The 14,439-nt window shown below is 44.6% G+C and overlaps 2 non-coding genes across 2 annotated transcripts; both read right to left on the bottom strand.

The window, feature by feature from the left end:
- Positions 1-8,701: 8,701 nt before the first annotated feature.
- Positions 8,702-8,773, bottom strand: trnap-agg (transfer RNA proline (anticodon AGG)). The gene has a single exon. It is a non-coding gene; the product is annotated as a tRNA-Pro (tRNA).
- A 3,735-nt stretch (positions 8,774-12,508) lies between these two features.
- On the bottom strand, positions 12,509-12,580 carry trnap-agg (transfer RNA proline (anticodon AGG)). Its single transcript has one exon. It is a non-coding gene; the product is annotated as a tRNA-Pro (tRNA).
- Positions 12,581-14,439: the final 1,859 nt, after the last annotated feature.

The raw sequence follows: 14,439 nt of genomic DNA, 5'->3' as shown, positions 1-14,439 counted from the left end.
ACATTAAAAGCTTCCTTCACAAACAGTCTTGGGTTTTTTTCCTCATCAGCATCATGTATCTAGATTGCTGTTCGTGGTTTCAGTGTTGTTTCTTGCAGTTTTGATGAACATTTGAAAATTAATATTAACACAGATATTTTGTGCATTCTTTTCTAGGAGGGTTGTAGTGACCTGTGTATTAAAAAAGGAAAAATTCTATACATTCAGGACTTATATGTGGTCTAAATGAAACTTTGTTTGAGGGATGTGACAAATATGAAAGATTTGTTTAACTGAGATGGAAATACCACAACATACAATAATACAATTATAATAACAATAGCAGCATGTATTTTTAACCAGCATATTATAGCATAATGCTAAAGTATTTTACTTATTTTACTGTAGTTTTTTCATTTTGCTCTCTCTCTATCTGTTTGAGTGTTGGTGTTGTGTTTCAGGGACAGGTGCTCCTCTGGTTTCCCACCCTTGAATTCAGCATAACTACAAACACATCTGTTGGTAATGACCTGATTCCTACTGTCTTCATACCTGCCTCTTGCTTTATTTTTGCTCTGCTCTTATCTTACTTTCTTTTCTCACCTGTGCAGAAAACCTCAGAAGCAGAATCTGACTGAGCTGTAGGAGAGAGATTCCCGAGAGGAGATCATACTGTGCATGTGTCTGTGGGAGCCCGGGCCTTGCTAACTCAAACTTCCTAAATGCACCTTTAACTATTGCACATAAACGTGATGAACTTTTCTTCCACACTAAGCCCATACTGGTTATGACAGAACAATTAGGTCAGAAAATGACCTCTGCAGAGTGCTCGCTGTGTAAGTCTGTGAAGGTTCTCAGTCATCCAGGTCATCGTAGTCAAAGGTGAAACGTCTTCAAGTAACTTAAAGAAGTCCAGACGCTTTTCTTTGCAAGGTCCTTTGGCTCGCTCTGTAAGAACACCAGCTAAAATTCAGGGAATTTAAAATAGAAAGTAGCTCGTCCACAGAAGGACTGGTAGCTCCCCTTACGATGAGGGTTCAGATCGCGCGAACAGGTGTGAAATGTGTGTTTAGTTAGTTTGTTTGTTTGCTTGTTTTAATCAATTTTAAATCATGCTTTTTATTTGTTTTTGTTTCTAATGTCTCTGTAAAGCACTTTGAATCACCTTGTTGTTGAATTGTGCTATACAAATAAATTTGCCTTGCCTTGCCTTGCCTTGCCTAAAATATGCGCCGTCACAGCTGTAGACAATAGGATGTAATTGGAGGTATGTTAATATCGTCAGCTGCAGTCAGTACCCAGCCTCAGCTTTTGTTTGCGACCACCTGAACATCTAGGGAGAGCTCGTCCCACTCCAGAAGTACTCAGTGGTGAGTTGGATGAAGGTGGAGGATTCTCAGTGTTTTTGGTGTTTAGACAACAGAATCAAACCTATGCTCCATATAGTGCAAAGACTGCCTTCCTGGTGGTGTTGTTGCGTGGACATGCTTTGAGGTGGGTAGCTTCACTACCAGGTCCTTTCTCTGTCCACGTGCTCACCTGACTTCGATCCCGAGTAAAATTCCCGGATGGCAGCCTGGCTGCTAAATTAAACATCCCATTGGAGGATTTACGTGGACCCTTACAGGTTTCAGCACCTTCTTGGTATCGCTCACAGAACACAGTCTCTCTCTCTCTCTTTGTCTGTTAATCACTCATATCAGATGCAGTTATACATTTTTGAAGCCCCTAATTCACCTGTTATAACCGGCAAAGACGGGGCAGATGTGCATCTGTCTGTTTTACTGGATTACACATAGTTGCAGTCCAAAGTCACAACTGTCCTTGCTAATGTATCAAATGATTTTACAACTTGGTGACATTCAGTTTCCAACATGGCCACGGTGGTTAGCAAGATGAAACTCATCAGTGTCAGGCCAAATCACTGAGGCTTGTTTACTTGCTAATGCTAGCTGTGCTTCCATACAAAGTGCAGATTGTTACTGATCTTAGATCAGTGAAAGCTGAGCACCAGCAGCTTGCCTCCCAGCAGTTTAGAATAAAAGACCAGTGCTTTATCCACAAGTTTATGTGCAAGCCACCAGAACAAAGCTAATGGGCTCTCAGCTTACTCAGGTGTAGTCTTTGTTGATGGGAGAAGGACACATCTGTATGACAGAGAGAGCTTCAGTTACCTATGGGATTGAAATAAGCATAGCTTTCAGTGACAGTAGACGACTGTGGCTAAAGGCTGGTTGCATATATTAACTGACAGACAAGAAGGTTCATGAAAGCACTGCTTCGGATGAAAGGAGATGGCTTTGGCCATGTCCACAGTTACGTTTTCGTTTGAAAACGCATCTTTTTCTCTCCGTTTTGGCCTCCCATCCACACTGAGACGGCATTTTCAGTCAAGGAAAACGCAGCGTTTTGAAAACGCTCTCCAAAGCGGATACATTTGAAAATGCTGTTTTCACATCACAGTGTGGACAGTGAACCCAGAGCCTTTTTGAAAACAATGACACATGTCATGTGACCAATTAAACTAAGATAGCAGAGGGCATTATACAGCAGTTGTTTTGTTTGCTCTCAATTTTGACAACCCTATTAAAGATTAATATCAGTTTGTACATGCTCCAGATATGTCATGGTTCTCAATATCTGGAGAGGTTGAGGTGTGTTTTTTGTCTTCGCCTCTCCCACCAGGGCGGAACTGGACCTTGATTCCCCGCCTCTGAACCTGTCCTGAACACACACCACACATTTACACTGATGCTGGCAGACTACTTAAGATGGCATGAGAGCCTGCTTTTTCACCGGATTGTCACACTACCCAACTGTCCGTGACAGAACGACTCACCCATAATGAACCCAGCTGACAGAGCACAGAGGAAAATGTTCTGGACTTGTAGCTGGTGATGTCAAAACAAAGCTTTACGAAGCTCTGAGGCTTTTTGAAACACGGTGTCACAATGGCCACGGGCCGATAGCTAAATTGGACTCAATTGCAGATAACCACAAACAGAGACGGCTCAAACGTTTTGCAGTGTTTATTATTTAGTCATCAAGTGAATTCGTGACAAGGTGTTGCTAACGATGTAGCCGTGGGTCAGTGGGGGTGAACGTTGATTTAACAGGTTGCGACGGGAACGGAGTGGTTGCATCTGGGAAGAGAACAGGGTTAAGAAGGCGGCAGGTTCAGGGTATCCTAGCAGAGGTGGAACTGACTGATAGCGCTTACTGGTGACCGGCGTGAACCTCGCTTTGAGGGAGAGGTGGTGATAGTCCAGGGGAGTAGTGGAAAGGCTGGCAGACCTGAGTTCCGCTGTGTCCAAGGTGGTGAGGCTGGAGGGCAGGCAAGTGAGGGTCCTTGTATTCTTCCTGAATATGAAGATAATCCAAGGAGAGCTGGGGTTGAGGGTGATGACAAAGAAGGTCCAGAAAATGTGAGGTCGTTGAAGAACTGGCGGTGAAGGAGAGTCTGAGGGGGCCTTAAATCCTCAACCTGATTGCCCCGAATCAGTCTCAGGTGTGCAGGACTGCAGCAGGGATGATGGCTCCGCCTAGGGGTGGAGACCAAGGAACTCAGGTGCCTGATAGAACTTTCCAGTCGAGTCTCCAGATCCTGACAGTACCCCTCCCTCAAGGGACGCCTACAGGCAGCCGACCTGGCTGCAGACTCTGTCGTGACCTGTAGAAATCAGAAATCAGAGCGTGGTCAAGAATAAAAGAGCGAGGAACCCATGAGCGCTCCTCAGGACCGTAGCCCTTCCAGTCAACCAGGAACTGGCGACCTCTGCCACGCTGGCGCACATTAATGATCCTCCGGACTGTATGAGCTGGGTGACCATCGATGAGTCGGGCAGGTGGAGGGGTGTTGGAAGGTGGGCACAAAGGACTGGTGTGGACGGGTCGAATCTGCGAAACATGGAAAACTGGATGGATCTGTAGAGATGCCGGAAGGGTGAGTTTGACTGCACTGGGAGAAACAATAGAGTGAATGGTGTACGGTCCTACGAACCGAGGTGCCAGTTTACGGGATGACACTTTGAGAGCAATGTCCTTAGCCGCCAACCATACCTTCTGCCCCGGGGCATATCTAGGTGCTGGAGTTCGACGGCGGTCCGTGTATTCGCGTTTAGGGGTGGGTTTTAATAATCGATTCATCGATTAAAATCGATTCTGGCTTGGATAACATGATATCGATTCATTAAAATCCTGAATCGATTTTTTAATATAAATGTATTTTGCCCAAAATTCCAGAATCTCAGGTGAAATGTCACAAAATTTTGACAACCACCAAACATTTAAAACAGTGAATGAGAGCAGGAACACGGCTTCTGCACAAAGACGTAAACACACAGCACGGACACGGTCGGGGCTGAAAGCTCTCTCTCTCTCGCCGTGTCTCTAATAAAACCGCTGTAACTTCAGAGGTGATGTTCATATGCTGATTAATGGTTTTCTTTCGTTTTTGATGTACTGCAGAATATTTTTATAAAATCCCAGGCCAGGAAAACCTTCATGTGTTTCTGTGTTTTATCTTCAGCGACTTTGACACAAAGGCCTCTGCTGTGATGCTCACACCTTTGATAAAGTCTGGAAAGTGTCAGCTTCCTTTTTATAGATACAAAAATATGTAAATGTACTGATCTGAATTATATTATTTCTGACTTTCTGAGGCAAAATTTCCCAGATTCAAATAGAATTGAATTGAATTGAATCGAATCGAATCAAATCGTGGATCGAATCGATTCAGGACCTTTTGAATCGGAATCGAATCGATTCTAGAAATCAGTGACGATACCCAGCCCTATTCACGATGGCAGGCGGCAGCTTTCTTCAAGGCTTCACGGGTTTGGGTCCACACATTCCGGCAACGCTGGAGATGGTGTTGGACCGAGGGCACAGCCAAATCAGCCTCTTCGGTAGGAAACAGTGGAGGTTGGTAACCTAGGGAAGCTTCGAAAGGGGAAAGACCCGTTGAAGCTGAGACATGAGAATTGTGTACATACTCGACCCATGGTAGGTGTGCAGCCCAGGTAGCCGGGTTATGGTTGGTGACACAGCAAAGGGCAGCCTCCAATTCTTGGTTTAGTCTCTCTGTTTGACCATTTGTTTGCGGGTGGTAACCGGAGCTGAGATTGACTTGAGCACCCATGGCAGAGCAAAAAGATCTCCAGACCTGAGAGGTGAACTGGGGTCCTCTGTCTGATGTGATATATGCAGGGATTCCATGGACGCTGGACGGATCAATCGGTGGCCGCGTTACAGGACGCACTCGATGACGCAGGCTGGGGCATGTTCAGAAACAGCTCCGATGATGATGTCAACGTGTTTACGGAAGCGGTTGTGGGATTCATCGGGAAACTAGCGGATGATACCGTGGAGACAAAGACTATCACAACGTTTCCCAACCAGAAGCCGTGGGTGGATAAAACCATCCGCAACGCTCTGAGATCCCGCACTGCTGCCTACAACATGGGACTCACGACGGGGGACATGGACCCGTACAAAGCCGCGTCATATAACGTGCGGAGGGCGGTGAAAGAGGCGAAGCAGCGCTACGGGAGGAAACTAGAGTCACAACTCCAACAGAGTGACTCTAGGAGCCTGTGGCGGGGACTAAGGACAATAACGGACTATAAAGCACCAACAACCGGTATGACGAATGCGGCCGTGACTGTGGCAGACGAGCTGAACACTTTCTATGCTCGCTTCGAGGCTGCAGCTAAGGACTCCAACAATGCTAGTGCTAGCGGCGCTAACGGCTGCAGACAGGAAGATACTGCCAGCACCGGAAACGTGCTCGTCATCTCCGAGCATGAAGTAAGGAGAGCCTTCAAGAGAGTGAACACCAGGAAAGCAGCAGGACCAGACGGCATCCCAGGTCGTATCCTAAGAGACTGCGCATACCAGCTAGCTCCTGTGTTCACTGAGATATTCAACATCTCTTTATCTCAGTCGGTGATCCCCACATGCTTCAAAGAGTCCATCATTGTTCCTGTCCCGAAGAAACCCCACCCTGCTTCTCTCAATGACTATCGCCCTGTAGCCCTCACCTCAGTAGTGATGAAGTGCTTTGAACACCTGGTCAGAGACTTCATCATTTCTTCACTACCAGACACACTGGACCCACTACAGTTCGCTTACCATCCAAATCGTTCCACAGACGATGCCATCTCTCATCTCCTCCACACATCACTCACTCACTTGGACACTAGAAGGGGGAATTATGTTAAAATGCTCTTCATAGACTACAGCTCTGCATTTAACACCATAATTCCCTCCACACTCACCACCAAGCTGGAGCATCTGGGACTCAGCTCATCTATGTGTCAGTGGATCTCCAACTTCCTAACTGGCAGACCACAGGCAGTAAGGATGGGTGGACATGTCTCAGCCTCCACCACTCTCAGCACTGGAGCCCCCCAGGGGTGTGTTCTGAGCCCCCTGCTGTACTCTTTGTACACATATGACTGTGTGGCCACTACCAGCTCCACCACCATCATCAAGTTTGCTGACGACACCGTCGTGGTGGGCCTGATCTCTGATAACAACGAGACGGCCTACCTGAAGGAGATTAGGAATCTGGAGAACTGGTGCCAGAGGAACAACCTCCTTCTAAACGTCAGTAAGACAAAGGAGCTGATAGTGGACTTCAACACTAAGCAGGAGAGGAACTACCAGACCCCCGTCATCAACGAGTGCCAGTGGAGAGAGTGGACAGCTTCAAATACCTCGGAGTTCACATCACGCAGGACCTGTCATGGTCCTGTCACATCAACACCGTGGTGAAAAGGACTTTTGGAAAGATGTTATCAAATATCTGTCTGAAGTGTTTAAGGTAAAAATCCCTTTAAAAGGAAAACTCTCTGTACTTGGAATATATCCAAGGGAATTTAAGCAATCGGGGAAAAAACTGAATTACTGGACTATGGACTACCTCAAGCCAGAAGAGCCATTGCGCTATGTTGGAAGAGTATGGATGCTCCCTCCATGGGACTCTGGAAGAAGGAAATTGCAGTCTCTCTAGGCCTGGAAAGACTAACATATATTGCCAAGGGCAAACAATGGGACTTTGTGAATATGTGGAAGCCATATATGGATATTTTAGGGAGTGGAGGTGAAGGACATTTATGAAAAAGAAGAAAAGGAAGAAGGGAAGGAGGGGAGAATCTTGTCTATCCTAACCCATTGTATTTTTGTATTACTGTGAGAACTATGCTCATTTCTACATTTGAATGTGAGGTAGGCAGGTTTGATGTATGGATGGATGTGTGAATGTGAGGGTGTTCAACATTTGTTTGTATTGTACTATAAAAAATTTCAATAAAAATATATGGAAAAAAAAACACCGTGGTGAAAAAGGCCCGTCAGCGTCTCTACCACCTCAGACGCTTGAGAGACTTCCAATCATCTTAACCTGGTTCGGGAACAGCACCACGCAGGACAGACGAGCTCTACAGAGGGTTGTGCGGTCAGCTGAGCGCACCATCCGCTCCGAGCTCCCTGACCTGCACTCAATCTACAGCAGGCGGTGCTGGACCAAGGCCAGGAAGATCGTGAAGGACCTCAGCCATCCCAACAACAGACTGTTCTCTCTGCTGAGGTCAGGAAAGCGATTCCGCTCCCTGAAGACCAACACAGAGAGACTGAGGAGGAGCTTCTTCCCGCAGGTGATACGGTCTCTCAATCACACCACCACACAGTACTGACCCACACATATGGTTCTTACACACACACTGGACTTTCTGGACATTGTTTTCACTTCATCACTTAAATCACTTTAAGCATATTTGCACTGCACAAGACATAATGTGGATTGCACAACACTGGTCACTATATTCTTCATTTCCAGTTAATACTTGTACAGCTGCTGTTATTGTGTATATATTTACTTATATTTCTTCATACATTCTTATATAGTTCTATATTGTGTATTTTGTTGTACAGTTATTTTATTTTCAACTTTAATTTATATATTTTATCTTATTCTTTCCCAGTTAAATTTACCCTTCATTCTAATTTGTGTTGTACAGTTATTTCATTTTTAACCTTAATTTATATTTTATTCCTTCCTAGTTAAATTTACCCTTTTTAATTTTTCATATTTATTTCCTATCTTATTCATAGCCTTTTCCCTTTTTGTTTTCTTTAGGTCACGAGCAGTTGTCCAAGCATTTCACGACATATCGTACTGTGTAAGACTGTGTACGTGACAAATAAAATTTGAATTTGAATTTGAAAAGGGTTCCCAGTCATCCAGGTCATGGTAGTCTGATGATCTTTGAAAGAAAGCAGCTGGAATTCTCTAAGTGCCTTGAAGACCTTTCACCTCTCCTCTGAGAACCTTCGTTAGATCTAAAACTAAACGTTGGAGAGTCCCAGGTATTTAAAACCCAGAGCGGGTTGTCTTTACCAGGGTCGTTGACCAACTATGAAACACATCACATGAGCCAAGGGGTGGAAAAAAGGCGTGGGTAATTATCAGCAGAGGTGAAACCATTATGAGACCTTCACATATGTAGTTTAACGTCTTTACACCGAAATTGAATGGCCTCAATTTCGATCAGAGTTTGTGATCTCTAACGCTTTTCCACTTGCACCTACCTAGCTTGGCTTAACTTGACTCAGCTCGATCTTTAAAGTTTCCATTAGGCACATAACACATTTACAATGCCCCAGAAGGAATGTGTCTTACCAAAGAATTCCATGAAGGTAAGAGCTTGTGATCTTAAGGGGGCTCGTCCGGGATTTGAACCCGGGACCTCTCGCACCCTAAGCGAGAATCATACGCCTAGACCAACGAGCCACAGGAAGCCTGTGTTTAAGTCTGGAACTCTGAAAGGATAGACTTAAATCGGCCTTCAAATTCAAGCAGGAATGGTGTTAAGCTCTCTTCAGTATTCATTTTTGTACCTTCAGGCCTTTGCTACTGACAAGCTCCAACAGGGATGACTCCAGAGGGACTGCACACAGTGAATGAGAAAAAAGGGTTCCCAGTCATCCACGTCATGGTAGTCTGATGAGCTTTGAAAGAAAGCAGCTGGAATTCTCTAAGTGCCTTGAAGACCTTTCACCTCTCCTCTGAGAACCTTCGTTAGATCTAAAACTAAACGTTGGAGAGTCCCAGGTATTTAAAACCCAGAGCGGGTTGTCTTTACCAGGGTCGTTGACCAACTATGAAACACATCACATGAGCCAAGGGGTGGAAAAAAGGCGTGGGTAATTATCAGCAGAGGTGAAACCATTATGAGACCTTCACATATGTAGTTTAACGTCTTTACACCGAAATTGAATGGCCTCAATTTCGATCAGAGTTTGTGATCTCTAACGCTTTTCCACTTGCACCTACCTAGCTTGGCTTAACTTGACTCAGCTCGATCTTTAAATTTTCCATTAGGTGATAGTACCTGGTTACAGGTATTTTTTTAGTACCTGCCCAGTAAGGTTTCCAAGGCAATCTCAAAATGTGACATATACAGATTGCGTGGCAGGGACTGTGCAGTCAATGGCATCACTCAATGAGTCATGAGAGTGACTCCTTCACAAAATCAACAACGTTATTTTAGAAATACAAGTTGATGTCACAGATAGGTTTGGCACACAACACATTTACAATGCCCCAGAAGGAATGTCTCTTACCAAAGAATTCCATGAAGCTAAGAGCTTGTGATTTTAAGGGGGCTCGTCCGGGATTTGAACCCAGGACCTCTCGCACTCTAAGCGAGAATCATACGCCTAGACCAACAAGCCTCAGGAAGCCTGTACTTAACTCTGCAACTCTGAAAGGATAGACTTAAATCGGCCTTCAAATTCAAGCAGGAATGGTGTTAAGCTCTCTTCAGTATTCATTTTTGTACCTTCAGGCCTTTGCTACTGACAAGCTCCAACAGGGATGACTCCAGAGGGACTGCACACAGTGAATGAGAAAAAAAGGGTTCCCAGTCATCCACGTCATGGTAGTCTGATGAGCTTTGAAAGAAAGCAGCTGGAATTCTCTAAGTGCCTTGAAGACCTTTCACCTCTCCTCTGAGAACCTTCGTTAGATCTAAAACTAAACGTTGGAGAGTCCCAGGTATTTAAAACCCAGAGCGGGTTGTCTTTACCAGGGTCGTTGACCAACTATGAAACACATCACATGAGCCAAGGGGTGGAAAAAAGGCGTGGGTAATTATCAGCAGAGGTGAAACCATTATGAGACCTTCACATATGTAGTTTAACGTCTTTACACCGAAATTGAATGGCCTCAATTTCGATGAGAGTTTGTGATCTCTAATAGCCCTTTTCCACTTGCACCTACCTAGCTTGGCTTAAGTTGACTCAGCTCGATCTTTAAAGTTTCCATTAGGTGATAGTACCTGGTTACAGGTATTTTTTTAGTACCTGCCCAGTAAGGTTTCCAAGGCAATCTCAAAATGTGACATATACAGATTGCGTGGCAGGGACTGTGCAGTCAATGGCATCACTCAATGAGTCATGAGAGTGACTCCTTCACAAAATCAACAACGTTATTTTAGAAATACAAGTTGATGTCAAAGATGACATAGAAAGGTTTGGCACACAACACATTTACAATGCCCCGGAAGGAATGTGTCTTACCAAAGAATTCCATGAAGCTAAGAGCTTGTGATTTTAAGGGGGCTCGTCGGGGATTTGAACCCGGGACCTCTCGCACCCTAAGCAAGAATCATACGCCTAGACCAACGAGCCACAGGAAGCATGTGTTTAAGTCTGGAACTCTGAAAGGATAGACTTAAATCGGCCTTCAAATTCAAGCAGGAATGGTGTTAAGCTCTCTTCAGTATTCATTTTTGTACCTTCAGGCCTTTGCTACTGACAAGCTCCAACAGGGATGACTCCAGAGGGACTGCACACAGTGAATGAGAAAAAAGGGTTCCCAGTCATCCACGTCATGGTAGTCTGATGAGCTTTGAAAGAAAGCAGCTGGAATTCTCTAAGTGCCTTGAAGACCTTTCACCTCTCCTCTGAGAACCTTCGTTAGATCTAAAACTAAACGTTGGAGAGTCCCAGGTATTTAAAACCCAGAGCGGGTTGTCTTTGCCAGGGTCGTTGACCAACTATGAAACACATCACATGAGCCAAGGGGTGGAAAAAAGGCATGGGTAAATATCAGCAGAGGTTTCAGGTGAAACCATTATGAGACCTTCACATATGTAGTTTAACGTCTTTACACCGAAATTGAATGGCCTCAATTTCGATGAGAGTTTGTGATCTCTAATAGCCCTTTTCCACTAGCACCTACCTAGCTTGGCTTAACTTGACTCAGCTCGATCTTTAAAGTTTCCATTAGGTGATAGTACCTGGTTACAGGTATTTTTTAGTACCTGCCCAGTAAGGTTTCCAAGGCAATCTCAAAATGTGACATATACAGATTGCGTGGCAGGGACTGTGCAGTCAATGGCATCACTCAATGACTCATGAGAGTGACTCCTTCACAAACGTTGTTTTAGAAAGACAAATTGGTGTCCCAGATCACATTGAACGGTTTGGCACACAACACATTTACAATGCCCCAGAAGGAATGTGTCTTTCCAAAGAATTCCATGAAGGTAAGAGGTTGTGATTTTAAGGGGGCTCGTCCAGGATTTGAAACCCGGACGTCTCGCACCCAAAGCGAGAATCATACGCCTAGACCAACGAGCCACAGGAAGCATGTGTTTAAGTCTGGAACTCTGAAAGGATAGACTTAAATCGGCCTTCAAATTCAAGCAGGAATGGTGTTAAGCTCTCTTCAGTATTCATTTTTGTACCTTCAGGCCTTTGCTACTGACAAGCTCCAACAGGGATGACTCCAGAGGGACTGCACACAGTGAATGAGAAAAAAGGGTTCCCAGTCATCCACGTCATGGTAGTCTGATGAGCTTTGAAAGAAAGCAGCTGGAATTCTCTAAGTGCCTTGAAGACCTTTCACCTCTCCTCTGAGAACCTTCGTTAGATCTAAAACTAAACGTTGGAGAGTCCCAGGTATTTAAAACCCAGAGCGGGTTGTCTTTACCAGGGTCGTTGACCAACTATGAAACACATCACATGAGCCAAGGGGTGGAAAAAAGGCGTGGGTAATTATCAGCAGAGGTGAAACCATTATGAGACCTTCACATATGTAGTTTAACGTCTTTACACCGAAATTGAATGGCCTCAATTTGATCAGACTTTGTGATCTCTAACGCTTTTCCACTTGCACCTACCTAGCTTGGCTTAAGTTGACTCAGCTCGATCTTTAAAGTTTCCATTAGGTGATAGTACCTGGTTACAGGTATTTTTTTAGTACCTGCCCAGTAAGGTTTCCAAGGCAATCTCAAAATGTGACATATACAGATTGCGTGGCAGGGACTGTGCAGTCAATGGCATCACTCAATGAGTCATGAGAGTGACTCCTTCACAAAATCAACAACGTTATTTTAGAAATACAAGTTGATGTCACAGATGACATAGAAAGGTTTGGCACACAACACATTTACAATGGCCCAGAAGGAATGTGTCTTACCAAAGAATTCCATGAAGCTAAGAGCTTGTGATTTTAAGGGGGCTCGTCCGGGATTTGAACCCGGGACCTCTCGCACCCTAAGCAAGAATCATACGCCTAGACCAACGAGCCACAGGAAGCATGTGTTTAAGTCTGGAACTCTGAAAGGATAGACTTAAATCGGCCTTCAAATTCAAGCAGGAATGGTGTTAAGCTCTCTTCAGTATTCATTTTTGTACCTTCAGGCCTTTGCTACTGACAAGCTCCAACAGTGATGACTCCAGAGGGACTGCACACAGTGAATGAGAAAAAAGGGTTCCCAGTCATCCACGTCATGGTAGTCTGATGAGCTTTGAAAGAAAGCAGCTGGAATTCTCTAAGTGCCTTGAAGACCTTTCACCTCTCCTCTGAGAACCTTCGTTAGATCTAAAACTAAACGTTGGAGAGTCCCAGGTATTTAAAACCCAGAGCGGGTTGTCTTTACCAGGGTCGTTGACCAACTATGAAACACATCACATGAGCCAAGGTGTGAAAAAAGGCATGGGTAATTATCAGCAGAGGTGAAACCATTATGAGACCTTCACATATGTAGTTTAACGTCTTTACACCGAAATTGAATGGCCTCAATTTCGATGAGAGTTTGTGATCTCTAATAGCCCTTTTCCACTTGCACCTACCTAGCTTGGCTTAACTTGACTCAGCTCGATCTTTAAAGTTTCCATTAGGTGATAGTACCTGGTTACAGGTATTTTTTTAGTACCTGCCCAGTAAGGTTTCCAAGGCAATCTCAAAATGTGACATATACAGATTGCGTGGCAGGGACTGTGCAGTCAATGGCATCACTCAATGACTCATGAGAGTGACTCCTTCACAAAATCAACAACGTTATTTTAGAAATACAAGTTGATGTCAAAGATGACATAGAAAGGTTTGGCACACAACACATTTACAATGCCCCGGAAGGAATGTGTCTTACCAAAGAATTCCATGAAGCTAAGAGCTTGTGATTTTAAGGGGGCTCGTCGGGGATTTGAACCCGGGACCTCTCGCACCCTAAGCAAGAATCATACGCCTAGACCAACGAGCCACAGGAAGCATGTGTTTAAGTCTGGAACTCTGAAAGGATAGACTTAAATCGGCCTTCAAATTCAAGCAGGAATGGTGTTAAGCTCTCTTCAGTATTCATTTTTGTACCTTCAGGCCTTTGCTACTGACAAGCTCCAACAGGGATGACTCCAGAGGGACTGCACACAGCGAATGAGAAAAAAGGGTTCCCAGTCATCCACGTCATGGTAGTCTGATGAGCTTTGAAAGAAAGCAGCTGGAATTCTCTAAGTGCCTTGAAGACCTTTCACCTCTCCTCTGAGAACCTTCGTTAGATCTAAAACTAAACGTTGGAGAGTCCCAGGTATTTAAAACCCAGAGCGGGTTGTCTTTGCCAGGGTCGTTGACCAACTATGAAACACATCACATGAGCCAAGGGGTGGAAAAAAGGCGTGGGTAAATATCAGCAGAGGTTTCAGGTGAAACCATTATGAGACCTTCACATATGTAGTTTAACGTCTTTACACCGAAATTGAATGGCCTCAATTTCGATGAGAGTTTGTGATCTCTAATAGCCCTTTTCCACTAGCACCTACCTAGCTTGGCTTAACTTGACTCAGCTCGATCTTTAAAGTTTCCATTAGGTGATAGTACCTGGTTACAGGTATTTTTTAGTACCTGCCCAGTAAGGTTTCCAAGGCAATCTCAAAATGTGACATATACAGATTGCGTGGCAGGGACTGTGCAGTCAATGGCATCACTCAATGACTCATGAGAGTGACTCCTTCACAAACGTTGTTTTAGAAAGACAAATTGGTGTCCCAGATCACATTGAACGGTTTGGCACACAACACATTTACAATGCCCCAGAAGGAATGTGTCTTTCCAAAGAATTCCATGAAGGTAAGAGGTTGTGATTTTAAGGGGGCTCGTCCGGGATTTGAAAC

This window comes from Aulonocara sp. 'chitande type north' Nkhata Bay, linkage group LG18 (genome assembly GCF_057382095.1).
Source record: "Aulonocara sp. 'chitande type north' Nkhata Bay isolate Kocher_YH1m ecotype deep benthic linkage group LG18, A_spYH_male_GT1.1, whole genome shotgun sequence".
In the NCBI taxonomy this organism is placed as follows: domain Eukaryota; kingdom Metazoa; phylum Chordata; class Actinopteri; order Cichliformes; family Cichlidae; genus Aulonocara; species Aulonocara sp. 'chitande type north' Nkhata Bay.
This window is presented reverse-complemented; position numbering and strand designations above follow the sequence as displayed.